The following is a 17,607-nucleotide window of genomic DNA, read 5'->3' as shown; positions in this document are numbered from 1 at the left end:
TAACATATATACTCGTTCCGCGTGTTATGTCATCAAGGGGTTAGAATACCAGGAAGTGAGACTACTGAGTAAGACTTTGGCGGTATTCGATATTATCCTTTTAATTAAAGAGACACATGGACGAGCAACAAGGAAGAAACTATTGTTGCTGAGTAAAAAAGAAAATATTGTGTTTTGATTTTTATCATATTATGTCTATCGATGTGTTATCGGCGAGAACTTCCAGTTGGATAATAAGGTGTAAATGCTTCTAAAATGAGGAAAACTTTAGTCAACGTTGACTAACTTTAGCAGTCGACCGTGTGTCGAACGACATATGGACTTTAAGCGTTTTTCAACGCCTATAGTATAAAACATGGTAATCCGTAGACTAAATACTTAGTGTGGCGTTCGAGATAAATTCCTCCTATTGTCCTCCTCTGGATTACAAAGGAAATAAAGAAGCCTATTTTTTTTTTTTTTTTTAAATACAAAGTGCCTGTATTCTGAATTGAGAGCACACACTAACGCTGGCAGGGGGCAATAAGGAAGTACTAACAGTGTTTGCAATATGACGTCAGAACCACTCACAGATTGGTTCAATAACGAATAGACGGCCTATACCTGTCTGTCTACAGGAACCCGAAATTTAATCGAGTGTCTCTAGCTAAAAGCGAAAAGTTGATTTTGACGTATCATGCACCACTATGACTTGCGGATTACAATATTGCCCTTTTTTTTAATTAATCCATTTGACTTCATATGAAATTAGGTTATCTTTAAAGATGGTGCGTAGTCTCCTTGTACATTTTACAGACAACCGGATAAAAAGCAAACTCATTATCATAGATAGATGGAGCTATACTCAAATGGAGGGCAAACAACAACTTTAATACAAACTAAACACAAGATTTAAACAATTTTCACATATTGGTGATAAATTTACTCAAGTGGTCCTCTTTATTCGCATTTAAGTCAAAGGAACTCAACTATCTTATTCAGCTGCATGATAGATATAATTTTCTGATTAAAAACGCACAGAATCAATATTAGTTAACTCCTGCTCCGCTTGGGAAATATCTTATATTAAAAGTTGTATTAAAGGCTGCCAACATGATCATAAATAAACGAAAATCATTAATCATGTCAGCACTGTGCTTGGAAAATGTCATATTTTAGGTTATCAAGAGTTTTAACCTTGTATGTGCATGACCATTAAAAAAAGGTGTGAATCGATTCGACCATGAACATGCATGTCTTCTAGTAAGCTAGAAAACGAAACAAAAACAACATAATTTTACGGCCTGATCGATCCCAGGAAGGGATCCTTCATGGGGAAATGGCCAATAGAAACAAAGGTTTGTGACAAACCTACGTTGTAAGAAAATAGACAAGCTAAAAATGTAACATAAAACAATGAAATATGAATAACTTGTTTAATATGCCTTATCTTGGCCAGAACCTTCCAACACATATACAAACACAGGTAAAAGAACAAGAACAACCCAAATACACAATGTAAAGGACAGATAACCAACTTCCTCAAAGTCTATGGTGGCATACCGGTACTCTTATTAGAGTCTATATCCCATCCGCTCGATTCTTCTCCTATCTTAGGAAAAGTGCCAAAAAGCAGCAGGAGAACATCTTTTCTTGACCTGTTATTAATCATGATCTAGGTTTTTTTGTGTGGCTTGCAGGATAGCAAAAAATCTACATGGTCATGATACGGAAAATTGATGAGATGATTTTCGAGATAGGGAATTCCTGTTGAGTTCTCTGTATTTTCTAGTAAACTTAAGAGAATGAGAATGTATATATAAACACATACAGAGACGCACACATCCACACTAAAGTTTACCCGAAGTATCAGAGAGTAGGGAAGTGAGATCCTGCGAAACCCATTCGCTGATTGTTTTCATTGACGAGGTATTTTACCACTGACGTTATTTACCATCTCCGAGTTTCAACCAATCTATACAGGGAAGGTTATATCTGAACCATATATGATTGTGGTATAACCGGATATCATTGTTTAAGTTTTGAAAGTCGCTGCCCTCCTGTATAAATAAATGTTAGTGAAATGAAAGTAAAATAGCTTTCGATGTTATTCAGCTATCGATGAAAATGCCATCTTTCAACACACAAACCATCAACTTTCTTTTATTTTATTACCGGTGTTGTTAAATGTGAGAAGGCACGATGCAGAATTTGTGATCACATGATCACAGAACGAAGCATTAACATTTTCCTCCTCTGGTCATCATTGCCTTAGACCAGGTCCATACAATTGTTATAGCCCTGATGTTGTTTATACATCATTATTTGCTTTCTGTGTTCCAAGACACAATTAAAACTTTTTAAGAAAATTCACCCAGGAAAGAACCTGGGCACGAAAACTAAACTACCAAACGACTGATCCGCTCTCAACCCCCGTCCCCTTGCATCGGGACTATGACTGTGTGATCATCGTCGGGTGTGCATCACCATTCCCCTCGAAAGGGAACACATACTACACATGATCTTAGCCAAAAGGCCGAGAAGCGATTTTCTTTATAGTCCCTTCTTTATACCGTATAGTCCCTTCTGTATCATATCAACTAGACACAATTATTAGGTCAAACTTCAATGGCTTCGTTCAGAGTACGGTTCAATAATCACAAGAGTAACATTCGGCTCAACAAACCCGGATTTCAAGTGTGGTCAAGCATTTGAAACTTCCTTATCGTAGTCTTGACTGACCTAGATTCGTTAGCATGCACAAAGCAACCTTATAATATCACGACAAAAAATTGTTCTTCTTGAAACCCAAGTAATCCTCCAAAGCTAAACCGCCATCTTTATGTGCTGAATAGGTTTTTGGGGTTCCTTTTCCGTGTTTCATTATTACCAGAAAAAATTGCTTCCCTGTCACTGTCTTCGTAAAAGTGTGTAAAGTTTTCTGTATTTTACTTTGTTGAAATTAAAGGCATTATCAATTATCAATTTTCTATTTTGTCTTTCTATAAGTAGCCTCTGTCCTTTCCTGATTCTTCCATCTTTGTTTTGCCTTCTCCATGAACCGTGGGATTCCTGCTACAATTTACGCATTGACGCAACTAATTGAGCTCCTTAGCTAAGAATTCAACAAGTGATTGGTTTGTACATGGAGGTCTGTTTTTACCTCCATGGTTTGTACTATTCGATCTTACCAATATTCCTCTATGACGTCAGAATAACGTGTCAGTGTCACATAAGACAAAGCTTGGTGGGATATATAAGCTCTGCATAGGTAAAGAAATGGTGAGGTATAAATGCTCTGTGTGGGTATACATGATGTCACATTGAAACTAACCACCTGTATCATTCAACCTCATCAGAACAAATGCTCTGTGTGGGTATACATGATGTAACCTTGAAACTAACCACCTGTACCATTCAACCTCGTCAGAACAAAGAAATATTGGGGTATAAATGCTCTGTGTGGGTATACATGATGTAACATTGAAACTAACCACCTGTATCATTCAATTCCATCAAAACAAGAAAATGATGGGGTATAAATTAATGCTCTGTGTGGGTATACATGATGTAACATTGAAACTAACCACCTGTATCATTCAATTCCATCAAAACAAGAAAATGATGGGGTATAAATTAATGCTCTGTGTGGCTATACATGATGTAACATTGAAACTAACCACCTGTATCATACCATCCATAAATTGGAGCTGAAGAACTTAGAATGAGCTTAAAGGGTGCGTTATAAATTGCAGAGCGCCCCGTCTCCTGTACATGATTGACTTGTGAGTGGTTGATAGCGTTTGATTACAATAATTGAAAGTAGTTCCTGAATGTATACAATTATTCTGTATTTTATCTTTAAACATGCTAGTATTTACCTTCATGTGCCATATATCACATTAAACATTTGTTTCCCCCCCCCCCCCCCCGTTATACCATTTAATACACACTGGAGAGCACAATCCTTCTAAGCTGAAACGTTAAAGTCACATCAATATATAATAAACATATAAATCAGCTTTAGAATAACTTGTACTCGAAGATTGCTAAATAACCTTTTCATTGAACCTGGCATATCTAGCAGGCCTTTCAACAGGCAACTGATAAAGCATCCAAAGCCATTGCGATAAATAGTCAACAATATATGTTTGAGACTAAATTTCATTTTTATGGTCCGAACTCCTATATATTACACTGAAAGTGATCTAATTCATTACCATGCTTATTTACAAGAGGCTTTGCATTCTCATATAATGTGTGAATAACATTAAACACTTCGCCAATTCCTATCAATGATTTTAGACTACAAACTGCTTCTATAGGATTATAATATTAGGATCAAACGCTTTCGTTTCCCTTTATTGTAATCAATTAATGCGCAGTAACGAGCTTTTTCTTACCGTTCAAGTAGAAATTAAGAATGGAAAGTCGTTAAAGTATAGTGGCTACTTCTGAAACCAGATTGTTGAAAAAAACACCAACAAGCTCAGTATAAATTAAAAATGTATGAAACAATTTTTTTAGTCATAGATTTGTTAGTCTATGTTAGGCCGTGGGCCGTAGTAGGAAAAGTGATCTAAAACTTAACTTTCTTTGCAAAGTCACGGGGTATACATGAAACCCATAATATTTTGTTAGCAATATGTATTATATTCCTAAATCAGTTTTTCCCAAGCGTCAATGTTGCACATTAATGTTATTTATGCCAAAATGGCGGCAATTTCCCCATACATAGCCTGCACAAAATAGAATAGGCCACAAATACCACAAAAAATGATCAGAAGGAGAATCTACCTTTGTGTTGAGGTTCCGTCGGCTATTTTGAACATATGTACGATGTATTGTTTTTGTGGGGGGGGGGGAGGGGTCTACCCAAGGTCATAAAGCACTAAAAATAGAATAAAGGGCGCTGTCCATTACAGTAAACCAGCTGAGAGCCGTATATAGCTCTGCTTTATGGCAGAGCTGTGTACGGCTCTGGTTTATGGCAGAGCCTTATATACAGATAAGGCTCTGGTTTATGGTAGTGAATAGCGCCATCATTTACGTTTGTATAATAAATATGAATTTTCATGAGTTTCCTGTTCATCGTTCTTCACTGGAAATGGCAAAGATAATTACAGACCATGCATCTCTGTGTAAGAGGAAAAATAACAAACTCGTTCACTGCAGAATGACAAGTATATCGATAGTTCATACCAAAATTGAATGCCGGAAACATTTGAAATATCAATCGGTTTCTCAGTTTAGAACTATATGTTAATGTTAATCCATTGTATCATAAATTGAAATCAACCAAGACCTGTTCTTTTAACTACAGTACTTCATAAGAACAACAAAACACCCTTAGTCTTTGGCCGTTAAAGTCTATTGTTTCTCGCTTCTTCTTTTTCTCTTTTTTGTTTGCATCTGAGGAACTGACCTAATGCAGGTTTATGTTTTCAAACTATTAAAGTAGTTCCAGTCACTTTGATACTCGAATGTTTAAAGGAGCAAACGTTCAAACGCTAGGGAATGTACAACCTGGAATGAAAGCAGTGTTTTTGTTTAACCGTCTATAGCATATCATCATGATAAACTTCCTGGATGTCTAAAGTCACCATTTCATCCCCGCGCTCTATAGTCTTTGTCAAGTCGTTTGTTCTCTATACCGTCGAATATAAGCTTTCTAGTCACTTCGCCCAACCAGCCTGGTCATTTCGCCCAACCAGCATGGTCATTTCGCCCAACCATCATAGTCATTTCGCCCAACCAGCATGGTCATTTCGCCCAACCGTGTTGGTCATTTCGCCCAACCTTAATTTTACTAATATTCAGTCAGAATAATATTACTTTTTCTATTCCACTAGTTCAATTTGATTTATTTTGGGTAAGGTTACTTCGTAATAGGTAAATAAAAAAGTGAGTTCGCTCGATATCGATCGGAGTCTGAGCAGTTATTTCGGGTATAATGGGAGTCTTACACTACTTTAGGCGTTTACGCATACAATGGAAGTTATATTATTATACAAACACAGGGGAATCGGTCTTCATAAAAACTCCTAACCCCTAAAACACTGATCCATCCTACTGACTAACAATTCCCGAACGTTTCCTTAATAAATTGAAAAAAAAAAATAATATAAAACCCGTCCGTAATATTTAAGTACTATGTAACCACTTTATCAATGTAACCACATATGTAATCACATATGTAATCAATTTAACCACGACTTCAAGTTTCCTTAATACTCGGTTCGTATCCCGTAACGTTAACAATTCCCGAACGTTTACTATCAAACCTAACCCCTAACACACTGATCGATCCTCAAGTTTCCTTAATATTTGGTTCGTATCCTGTAACGTTAACAATTCCCGAACGTTTCCTTTTGAAGTATCACATTTAATCAAGGTTGGGCGAAATGACCAGACTGGTTGGGCGAAATGACCAGGCTGGTTGGGCGAAATGACCAGGCTGGTTGGGCGAAATGACCAGGCTGGTTGGGCGAAATGACCAGGCTGGTTGGGCGAAATGGTAAGGTTGGGCGAAATGGCAGTTGGGCGAAATGGTTGTTGGGCGAAGTGTCCTGCTTCCGAATATAACACTAACTGAGGGCGCCCCTCCTCAAAGTTGCTTGTCAGGGGAACTAGCCTTTAGGTCTCACACCGCAATTAATTGTTTCATTGACTTACTAAACTCGTCACTTTCAAGACATGCCAAAGCATAGATAGAAGTTTTCAACTGGTACATCCAAAACCCACCACAAGATAGCTGAGATCTTGGCCTATCATAGCACTTGCAAACTTCCATATCAGGACCCTTTAGATTTTGAGCTAGAAGAGGAGCAAGTTTAGCAAACCGAACCCCCACCCTTCCATCTGCTCGCTCGGAGTAATATCAACATTTAACCAAAGATTTTTTTTAAATGGTTTATATCACCTTCGATCTTCCTTATTTTCACACCATCTGTACTTTAAATTATGCTCTTTCATATAAAGGCAGAACGACCAATGACAGTAACTGATAACATGCTAAAACAAGCTTTACCTTAGGTACATTTACCCCTCTTCTCTGACAATGGTTAACCTTTCGAGCGGATGTACACTACTCTAAGTGTGGTGCGGTACCTCAAACGAAAGGTTGTGACAGATGTTCGAAAGAGGATGTGAGAGGATGCGAGGGCGCACTCATATTAATTGTAACAGGCAAAGTAGCAACCGAATGCCAGGGTCTCGAACAAGACTAGCCTGCGCCTAGCTTCCGTGTTCCTGACAGACAACTATCGACTTTCAGGATTACTCCAATAAGGAAGCGTATACCAGGAAGGTTTGTGTACAAATGCACGTGAAATAGCCGAAATAGCCGTAGTAATCTAACTAAATAATGGTCATTGTTCTTCTGTCTACGCCTCGACGATGGTAGTGTAAAGGGTCACCGATTCAACAGTTGTAAAGAATCATTCTAACCAAGCAAAAACCTGATCTAAATATACACACTATACAGCTGCAAATAAAAGCCTATCATAGTTCCTGATGTATTGATGTAAACATTTCGTACTTTAGGTGGAAATCCCGGCATAAAACCCGTCTAGTCATTATTTAAAGAACTACTAAAGTGCATTATCATTAAGTAATGAGGAAACCCTAATGACACACTATCAACACGTGAGATAGCCAGTATTTGGGGAAATGACAGAGCGGTATATATAACTAGTCCAATTAACGGCTCTGGAAAATGGATACTAACCCCTCCCCCCTTTTTTTTAAAAACTTCCTTCGGCCGGAGCCACACTACGCAGTTTGCCGATTTATATAGGCCTTCCTTATTGCCCAGATATAGCCGTATCTTAGTCTCTCACACGTCTTTGGTGATTTCTGAGATTACAGCTGTTTTTGAATACCGTTATTCACACTTCCCGGCAAAAAAAGTGTAGATTATTTACAGCCGGAGTTGTATTTAACTAGATATTTAAATAAAAACCAGAAAAACTGAACCAAGGCAAGTATTGATTCAAGTTTGTCAAATTACACTAATCTAAGGCAATTCCAAGCTAAACCCGGCCGAGTCCGAGTCCAACAGACCCCCCCCCCCCCCTCCTACTGCTCCCGATTTAAAGTTCGAGTTCGATACTACCCATGATATTCAAATGCATGGTACCGCACTTGTAATCGTTGGTGTATCATATGATTATGCGAGGTATGCCCGTTTAGCCTATCACGTGGGTGAATTCAGTGTGCTCCAAATTCGCAACTCGCAAACATGAGTATATAGGAGCATAGAGAGGTTTGAGATTGGGGACGTGCGTGCATGAATAATTTGGGGTATTTTTAGGGAAATTCATGTGACATATACAGATAATTTAACTGGGTATAGCCGACATCCATGTTTAACGAAGACCGTATTTCAATATCTTGTTCAGGCTGTACCTCTTTTTTGTTGCCAGATTAATTCCCTCTTTTAGGAAATTTAGACCGGTGAGTTGTTTAATGACATAATTTGACAAATATTAACATAATTTATTCATGTAAATCAATTATATGATTTGAGAAATCACATTCGCTAACGAGACACCTAATCCAATAACCAAAATATCGGCACTGATGGTAATGGGTAAGAAGGGGGAGTGGGAGGGGGAGGAGGTGGACAAGGGAGTAGGAACCGGGGGGGGGGGGGCTGGGGGGGGGCGCCAGCCCCCAGTGAAAAATATGGGGGCGGAAGTATCATTCCGCCCCCACTCCGCAAGTCAGAAAACCCATTTTTCATTTCCAAATGAGAAAAAAAATCTCACTTGGAGCACCAAATTGCATGGCCAGGTGAAAATGCAAAATTCTTTACAAAATGGAGTGGGAGTTGAAGTGTGCTATATTGCACCAAATTGCATCTGAGGCCACCTGGAAATGCAAAAAAATTCCAAAGGGGGAGGGGGACACCCCCTCCCCTGAGACCCCTCCCCCAGGCCGGCCATCAGTCTTCAGCCCCCCCCCCACTCAAAAGTACCTTCCTACGCCACTGGAGGTAGATGTAGGCTGTGTATGGGTAGATGGAGGAGGGGAGGAGTCACGAGTCAGGGATGGAGGAGAGAATGTAGAAGAGAGTAAGGAGGACGGGTCGGAGGACGGGTCGAAGGAGGGTGGGAGGAGGGTGGAGGTTGCAGGAAGGAGGATGCATTGTGCATGGAGCCAAGCAAAATGCTGATTTTCGATTCGTCAGGTTAAGTGGTATAAATAGATAGAAATACCAAACACAGAAATGAAAAGATGCCGCAAATATTGACAGACTTGCACAACAATTATAGCCGCTGTCGGACGGTGTCAAATTGAGCATAAAATGGACAATGAGAGAAAGACCATCAGGTTAAATCGACTCCAAATAAATAATAATTGAGATCCTGTATCAGACGAACTAGTCTATCAATTCAATTTGCGGTCGATTATTCATTACTTCATGTATTGTGTAACGCGGTTTAAAAAGTGTATGTGTAAATATTGGTTTAAGTCACTTGCTTGTTCGTTTCACAACTGGTTGTGAATCAAACAGAAGTCTAGTCGCGGTACAAATCTATATATCTATATATATATATATTAGTAATATGAAAAGAATAGCTTTGTCTATATTTAGCTATATTTTGACAGTATGGGTATTGTATATCTATTGACAGTTTCCCTACTACAGAAACAACAGTCGGTTTGTGTTGTGAAACTTAAGGTCACTGCTGTTATTTGGACACACAGGTTACACGTCCAAACTTTTTACAAAAGTTCAACCGAGCCTTGGAGCCATTTGAGGCTGACTTTGATGATTTTTGTTGCGATTTTGTTCTGCATAATAACCCTATAACAAGATAGATCATTATCTTGATTAATCATAAGTATCATCCCAAACAATAAATTAGCTTTAGTATATGTGTCATAAAAGTTTATGAAGCGTTTCCATGCGACAAAATGGCGAGGATAGAACCAAATTCGTCATAAGAGGCACACACCCCCCAACCAGCATCTCCCAAACATACACACTCATGCACCGAACACGTTTCAATGGCATTGAATCATGCGGTTGAGGAGTTCACAATACACACTTTTTCGCACAAATTTGCGACACTTTTAACCTTTTTACATGCATATATATGATACAGACATTCAAATTCTAACAATATATATGTTGATATGCTGGGGTTTGACGCTTTGGTTATTTTGACATGTGCTTTATGGCCAACACTGTGCTGTGCTGATTAGACTGTGATCCTTTGACGTCACATTCATAGGGATAGTAAAATATTTGAAGAGTTTCGGCCTTATAACTAGAAGGAAGAGTTTGTGAATGTTTTTCTCGTTAATTCCCCAAAAATCACATATACACACAGACATGGTCATGCATTATAGAGTTTTTACCCCCATCGGAAAATTGTAAGTCCATACCATACTCACTTAATTCGTAAGATTGACAAAGTCAGTGGTAGCTAAGATTGACAGCAGTTTTCAATCTATTTGATTGAAACTGAACTGAAATCTAAGCTAATAGATTGAATACGTCTTATCCTTGACTTAATCGTTTTTTAGATTTACAGATATATCCAATGAAAACGCTAGAATCAAGTCACGTGGTGCAAATAAAAGTCAGTCTTGTAAAGATTGACTTTTATCCAATCAGATTACGCCAAAACAAATACCAACGCTGCCTATTGTCCAATCAGATTTCGCAAACCAAATACCCACTGCTGCACCGCGTACGTACACACAGCGTAATACATTATACCGGTCTTCTATATACTGCTCTGCACAACGCACTGCATGAAACGTATATGATAGTACACAGTACTGATTGACTGATTGTGCCAAAACAGCGGTGTATTTTAGGTCAGTTTCTTAAAACCTTTCGAAGAAGCCTTCTCATTTCAAGAAAGATGGCAGGAACCGTAAGAAATTTTCTGGCGAAGAAAGAGTGCACGGAGGAGATAATCACTATTCTAGAAGGTTCGTATTTTTGACTTTTTAACACCTTTCAGCTAGTTGTCGATCATGTAGCCTAGCATTTCGCTGTTCAGTCTTCTTAGTTGCTGATCTACTAAGCCTATGATAACGTTAGGCTTAACGTTACGCTTTTCTTATCGTCTGTATTTCAAAATGCTCGTTTTATACGCTTTCATTTACTCCTTTAATTTGTGTATCTGCCCATCTTCAATTTTCCTTTTCTTTTATTGTTGCATTTCCTACTTTAATTATATTAGACTTAAAGTTAGGCAAGGGTCTATTGTGACTTTTGGCGTAATGAGGTTTAACGCACTGCAGAGAAAATCACATGCGTATGTGCATGCGGTTTAATTCAATTACAGTAGGCCTAGGCTTTATCGTGATACATTTGAAACATTCATTCAGCTTCGGTTGTGTAATCTAGCAGCATGATAGATAAAGACCATCGCCATATTCACATTGAAACTTGTTAGGCCTATGGCAGGCAAGGCCTAACGTTAGACCTAGCCTTGGCCCTTGCTAGTGCTATATCAACTGTTAAACACTACAGTGCTGTGTTTCCTTCATACCTTCCCACCACATCCCTTGTGCAGAGTGTACAAAATTCTTCACACAGTGACAGTCTAGAATAGTATAATATCACGCTAGAATTGTATAGGAGAAAAAGTCATCAAATGATAAATCATTAATCACATTCCAGTTACTACTAGCTAGGAGAAACCCTCATGAGGATACGTATGGCGCGAGAAAGCGGAATATATTGTGTACAACAATATATATGCTTTACTTGCAAAATATATACATGGTTTACTTCAAAAATACATTTTAGACATATTTATATATATTCTGAAAAAAAAAATATTCTCTGACACAAAAACATTTATAATATAAATATATATTCTCTAAGAGAAAAATATATATTTTCTTTCAATATATATATATATATATATATATATATATATATATATATATATCTTGTTAAGAAACATATATATTCTCTGACAGAAAAAATATTTTTCTCTAACAAAATATATAAATTCTGAGACAGAAAAAATATATATTTTACAGGAAAAATTATATTCTGTGCAAAAATATATTTTTATTGTGTGTACGGAAAATATATATATTCTCTAACAACAAAATTCTATTCTGTGCGAAAAAAATATATTCTGGTCGAAAAATATATATATGCTGTACAAAGTACCAAAACATATATTCTCTGACAGAAAAATATTTTTCTCTAGCAAAATATATAAATTCTGAGACAGAAAAAATATATATTCTACAGGAGAAATTATATTCTGTGCAAAAATATATTTTAATTGTGTGTAAAGAAAATATATATATTCTCTAATATTCAAGATCTATTCTGTGCGAAAAATATATTCTGTACGAAAAATATATTCCGTGCGAAAAATATATATGCTGTACAAAGTACGGAGCTCTGTAAGTGCTGACTGAGATGTTCAGTAACTTCAGCAGTGACCAGCCTGTTCTTTACACTGGCCATTCATAAAACGCACATGTTTGCTCAGAATCTTAATGCAGTTCATAGTTAGTGGGTTTGCGATATCACATTGCACATGATAGTACCAGGGATTATTCCATAACAACTCCCTGATTGTACTACGGTACGTTCGACAGCGAAGCCTTCTGTACCGTACGTAACTAGCCGGCTTAACAGTAACTGCTCACTTCTTCACATTTCAAGGTTATTAGTTTGGAACGTTAGCCGGTGTGTTACGTAAGCAGTTTGCCAAACCTTGCAAAGGAAACGAACGTGTGAAAGTCATTTGCACAGCTCAAATATCCTGCGATCTACCGCAAGTGCCTATTGAAATCTGCAAGGCAGGTAAACTGTTACGTCAGTGGTGCAGGGCGCATTTCACTCAATTGTATATTTTTTTTAGAGAATATATATATTTTTCTCTTAGAGAATATATATATTTATTCTCCTAGAGAATATATTTATTTTTTCTCTTAGAGAATATATTTTTTTTCTCTTAGAGAATATATATATTTTTCTCTTAGAGAATATATTTTTTTTTTCTCTTAGAAAATATATATTTTTTTCTCTTAGATAATATATATATTGTTTTCTCTTAGAGAATATATATATTTTTTTCTCTTAGAGATTAAATATATTCTTGGCATAGAAACTTATAATTTTTGTCTTAGTATCTATATATTTACAGAATACTTATTGTTAGATAATATATTATTATAAACATATATACAAATATACAAATATGTCTAAAATGTATTTTTGAAGTTAACCATGTATATATTTCGCAAGTACAGCATATATATATTTGTACGTAATATATTCCGCTTTCTCGTGCCATAGGATACACCTTATTGCTCAAAGGTTAATGGGACCCTTGAACTACAAGCAGTTCACAGAACAAGGTCAGCAGCTGTGGGTTGGTCATAGTGGTTTTGACTGAAACTGTATATATGTGCAGTATATATATAAAAAGTGTGTATTCTCTGGACAGTAGGGTTAAGTGTGTAGTGATGCTTAATGCTTGTACATATCATGTTGTACTTATATGCAAGAAGTTTACTGCTCATTAAAATTGGTAAAGGCCTGTGACTTCTCTTGCCAGTTCAATATTATAATCCATATCGGCATAATATCATAATATCAAGCACAGTGCCCACAGATGGCAAAAGTGTGGATAGTATAGACTATCTAGTACATTTATTGCACTGTTACGGTACACATTCTACGGTAACTGTGCATACATAATTACATGTGCAAGAAAACAATTTGCGTGCTTTTCTATGATTTTTCTCAACCTCACTGACTCCACTACAAGTATGCCATAACGACATACATAACTAGCCCATCTATTTAAATCTTACTTCAAATGGTGGCATAAAAGTTGAAAATTTTGCAACTTTCAACTGTGTTTTTCTCCAAGATATTATCCGTTGGAATCCCAATAAACCTCACCGATAATATGAATATACACTACGAACGTCATTGACCAATCCATAATACAACACCATGCTTGATTTGTGTACAGTCTATATGGCAGTTGTACCAGGGAGTTCCATTACAACTCCCTGGTTGTACCAACGCAAAGTCTTGAATCTATTTTTAGCAACGGCTCATCACTAAACCTGCATATCTCTGATTGGTTGAATTCAAACTAGTAGGTTTGGGGGAACTGTATGCGATTAATTTTAAATATCGAGTTTGTCGTGGACACTTTTCTCATTATCTGCAAATATCTTATAAATATCTTAGTCGGCTCTTTTGTGATTGATATATGTAAAAAACTTGATGGACATGTCAAAAAAGTATAATACGGCGACCAAACGCAAAATGCTGCTTTAAAAGCAGTTGAACATATTTTTCAAGCTTAAGCGTTAAAGATTTAGCTCAACTGCAGAAATCATCCTCATTTCAGAAAATGGATAAAAGGAGAGCATTACCATGTGTTACAGTTATTACTCTTTTCTGCTTGTTATCCACAGGAAGGAACAGATGTTGAAGAAGCAACAAAGTTGAAAGAAGATCGTTTCAAGCAGCCATTGTTGCTATCCCTTGGTGCAGAAAAAGATCCGAAACAGTTCTTTGTAATATTGGACCGCATTGCAATTTCAGGAGGGCTTCATGTGGTGGATGCTTTAGACAGACTGTTTAAGTGTCATTATGTTTTTAATGTGGAGTACTCTCCAAGTTTGCAACAATTTGGGAATTTATTGCTGCAATGAACTATGAAGTACTACCTCCAGCAACAGCAAAACCACAGGTCCGAGCTCTTGGTGCAGCAATAAGAGCACCACCCAAGTAATGATATTGACTTAAAATGGTGTTTACTGATGAAATATAAATAAAAGATTTAGCATTTAAAACAAGCATGCATAATTTTAGTTCAGCTCGGTATTCTTACCAGGTTGTTTTGTTTTAACCAAAAGGGACATAGCCTCAGTTTTTTAATCCAATTCAGGTTCTTATTTGCCTATTGTATCTATAGGAAAGGCTAATTATTCAAATTTTCCTTTTACACCTGATAAAATCTTCAGTATGTTATTGCAAACTTCATTCTTTAACTTTAGAATTATGGAACACCAGTATTAAGCCTTCATCTTTAGCACATGAAAATGACTAAACTTATGGAACTCTAGTATTTCCCATGTTTTGTTTATCACTGCATCAGTAAATGCATGCCAGTGTTTTAATTAGGTTTTATTTTAGCCTTCATCTTTAGCACCTGAAAATGTTTAAAATTATGGAACTCCAGTATTTCCCATGTTCTGCATGTTTTGTTTTCTTCACTGCATCAGTAAATGAATATAATTCGTCTACAAAGTACATTCTGTCTTTTCTGTTCATTGTGTTTCATGGTGTTTTCCTCAAGCGAAACTAAGTGGACATACTCTTATGTTTATAGCTTCTGTTTGAGAATAATTTAATTGGGTGACAAAACCAATTGTTTCAATATATGTTTACAAAATTAACGTTGAAAGCTTAAACATAGACAAACTGCAAAACGAGTGACAATCATGATCATATTGATTGACAGTCCCAATCATATAAATAAAAAAACATTTTTAGACTAATAGTCATTCTAAATTAGATTCTAAAGTCAATCTATTAGATTTCTACCTTTTCAATCTATAACAGATTGAAAGTCAGTTTTTATGATCGAAGAGTCAATCGTATGGAATGACTTTTATCAATCTAATTGACTGATAGTTACAATCGTTTTAGATTGAAATTTAAAAGTCAATCGAATTTAGATTAAGAAAACCAATCCATTAGATTGATATATTAATCTTAAGAAACACTGACTTTCAATCTTTTAAGACTATTTTTTTTCAATCTTAAGACAGATTGAAAGTCAATCTAAGCCGATTGGTCCCTAATATCAATCTGCCAAAGATTTAAAATTCAATCTTTAAGAGTGAAAAGTCAATCTTGCGAATTAAGAGAGTATACGGTACCTCAGAGTCGAATACACGTATATGATATTCCCCCATGCCGCACCCCATCCCCTCAGTCCCTATATAACCCACCAAATTAAATTTTGTATCACCGGATATTTTTCATGTTCTTCGTAGTAAAACTACAAGTCTCTTAAACATTATCTCTTAAAGGCATTGAAAACTCGTCCAAAACTGCGTGCCGCCTTCTGAAAAAGGTAACTTTCCGTTGCTTGCAAGTCAAGTTTTCTTCTTGTCGCTACAAAGTGCAGACAGTAATGAAACGTGGTACCTTGTTATCTTTTATCTGGACCTGAGATCAGGGGAGTTCTATAACAACTCCCTGCTGAGATGTCCATCGCTGCTATGTACAATGTGTTGTGGGTATTGACTGTATGTTGCTGCATTGACTGTACACTAGTGTCTAACAAGCGACGGTATAGCAAACTGTGTGTGTATTTTCTGGGATCGATGGTGGTGTCTAACACATTTGTTACACCTCATTCGAAACTAGGTCAGATTACCGGCATCAGACGTTTCTTTGTGCGCGAGTCTTCTAAGACCACGAACAGCATAATTTAGGCCGGGTACTATAGGACCCTGCATTGGAGGAGGGTGTGAGTGGGGGGGGGGGGTGTTTAACCACTCTGATAGATCAAGATGTGACTTTTTGTCACAATACCTTGTTAGAAGATTACCATTTCAAAAGTTTTTTCACGTGAAACAGTATCTTTAGCTCTTGCTTCCATTTAAACGCGCTACGTCACAACTTTCAGATATTTAAATTTCTCAAATTTTCTTTATTTCTAAATTTCTAACAAGCAGAGTGGACGGCTTTAACTCTATGCGACCAGGAATGTTTTGCACATTCTTCATTCGACGCATTCATTAGGTTAGGTTTTCACAAATGGAAAGAATTTTATTCTTATAAGGAAATGTTATTTGTACGGTCAGCATTTGTTTGACAGCCCTCGATTTTTCTTCTTTTTGTGACGTTCTTGGCCCTCTCCTTTGTTTGTACTGACCTGGAAACTCTCTAGGAGCTATTGTTTCCTGGTATTGTTTACCCCCTTTATTTGTACTACTGAGTCGACTTTATTTTTGTCTTTTTATCTCTTGGTTCAACCACGGTTCAACCTTGAATGAGGTTTTACTTAGCACTTTGAGACAATGTATAAACTACTTTCATTCGTTTTCACCCCTCCGGGTTGTATACTTAAGAATTCTTAGCAAGTTGATGTTCTTAGAAAATAGAAGGAAGACTGTGATTTTTGTGTGTGTGATACAACACAAACATACATGAACATGGCCAAGAAATAGGAGTTTTTACCTCTATCGGAAAATCGGAGAGTGCACAACATGTACATATACACAACTTGTACATATACCGCAGAGCTGTATACTGATCTGATAGTCCCCATGCATGTCGCATGACGTATCTTCACCCCCCTCCTCTCCCTCCTCTCCCTCCTCCCTCCTCCCTCCTCTCCCTCCACACACACTCAAAATGTTCTCTCACTAACACTGCTTGAATAAAGCCTAAACCCAACACAGACTCTGTAACTGTATGGATGTGTTATAATAATGTGAACATTAACATTCTATGAATATTCTGGTTGGGATGCGCAAGCCGATACACATCGGGTGGATTCACATTAACGTGTACCACCTTTAGTCAAACAGGATTCAAGGTGCAGGAGGGTGATTTTAAAAGGTGCAGGAGGGGATTCTATAGGGTAC

This window comes from Apostichopus japonicus, chromosome 6 (assembly GCF_037975245.1).
Source record: "Apostichopus japonicus isolate 1M-3 chromosome 6, ASM3797524v1, whole genome shotgun sequence".
Lineage (NCBI taxonomy): Eukaryota > Metazoa > Echinodermata > Holothuroidea > Aspidochirotida > Stichopodidae > Apostichopus > Apostichopus japonicus.
The sequence above is the reverse complement of the archived record's forward strand: the minus strand, read 5'-3'. Positions refer to the sequence as shown.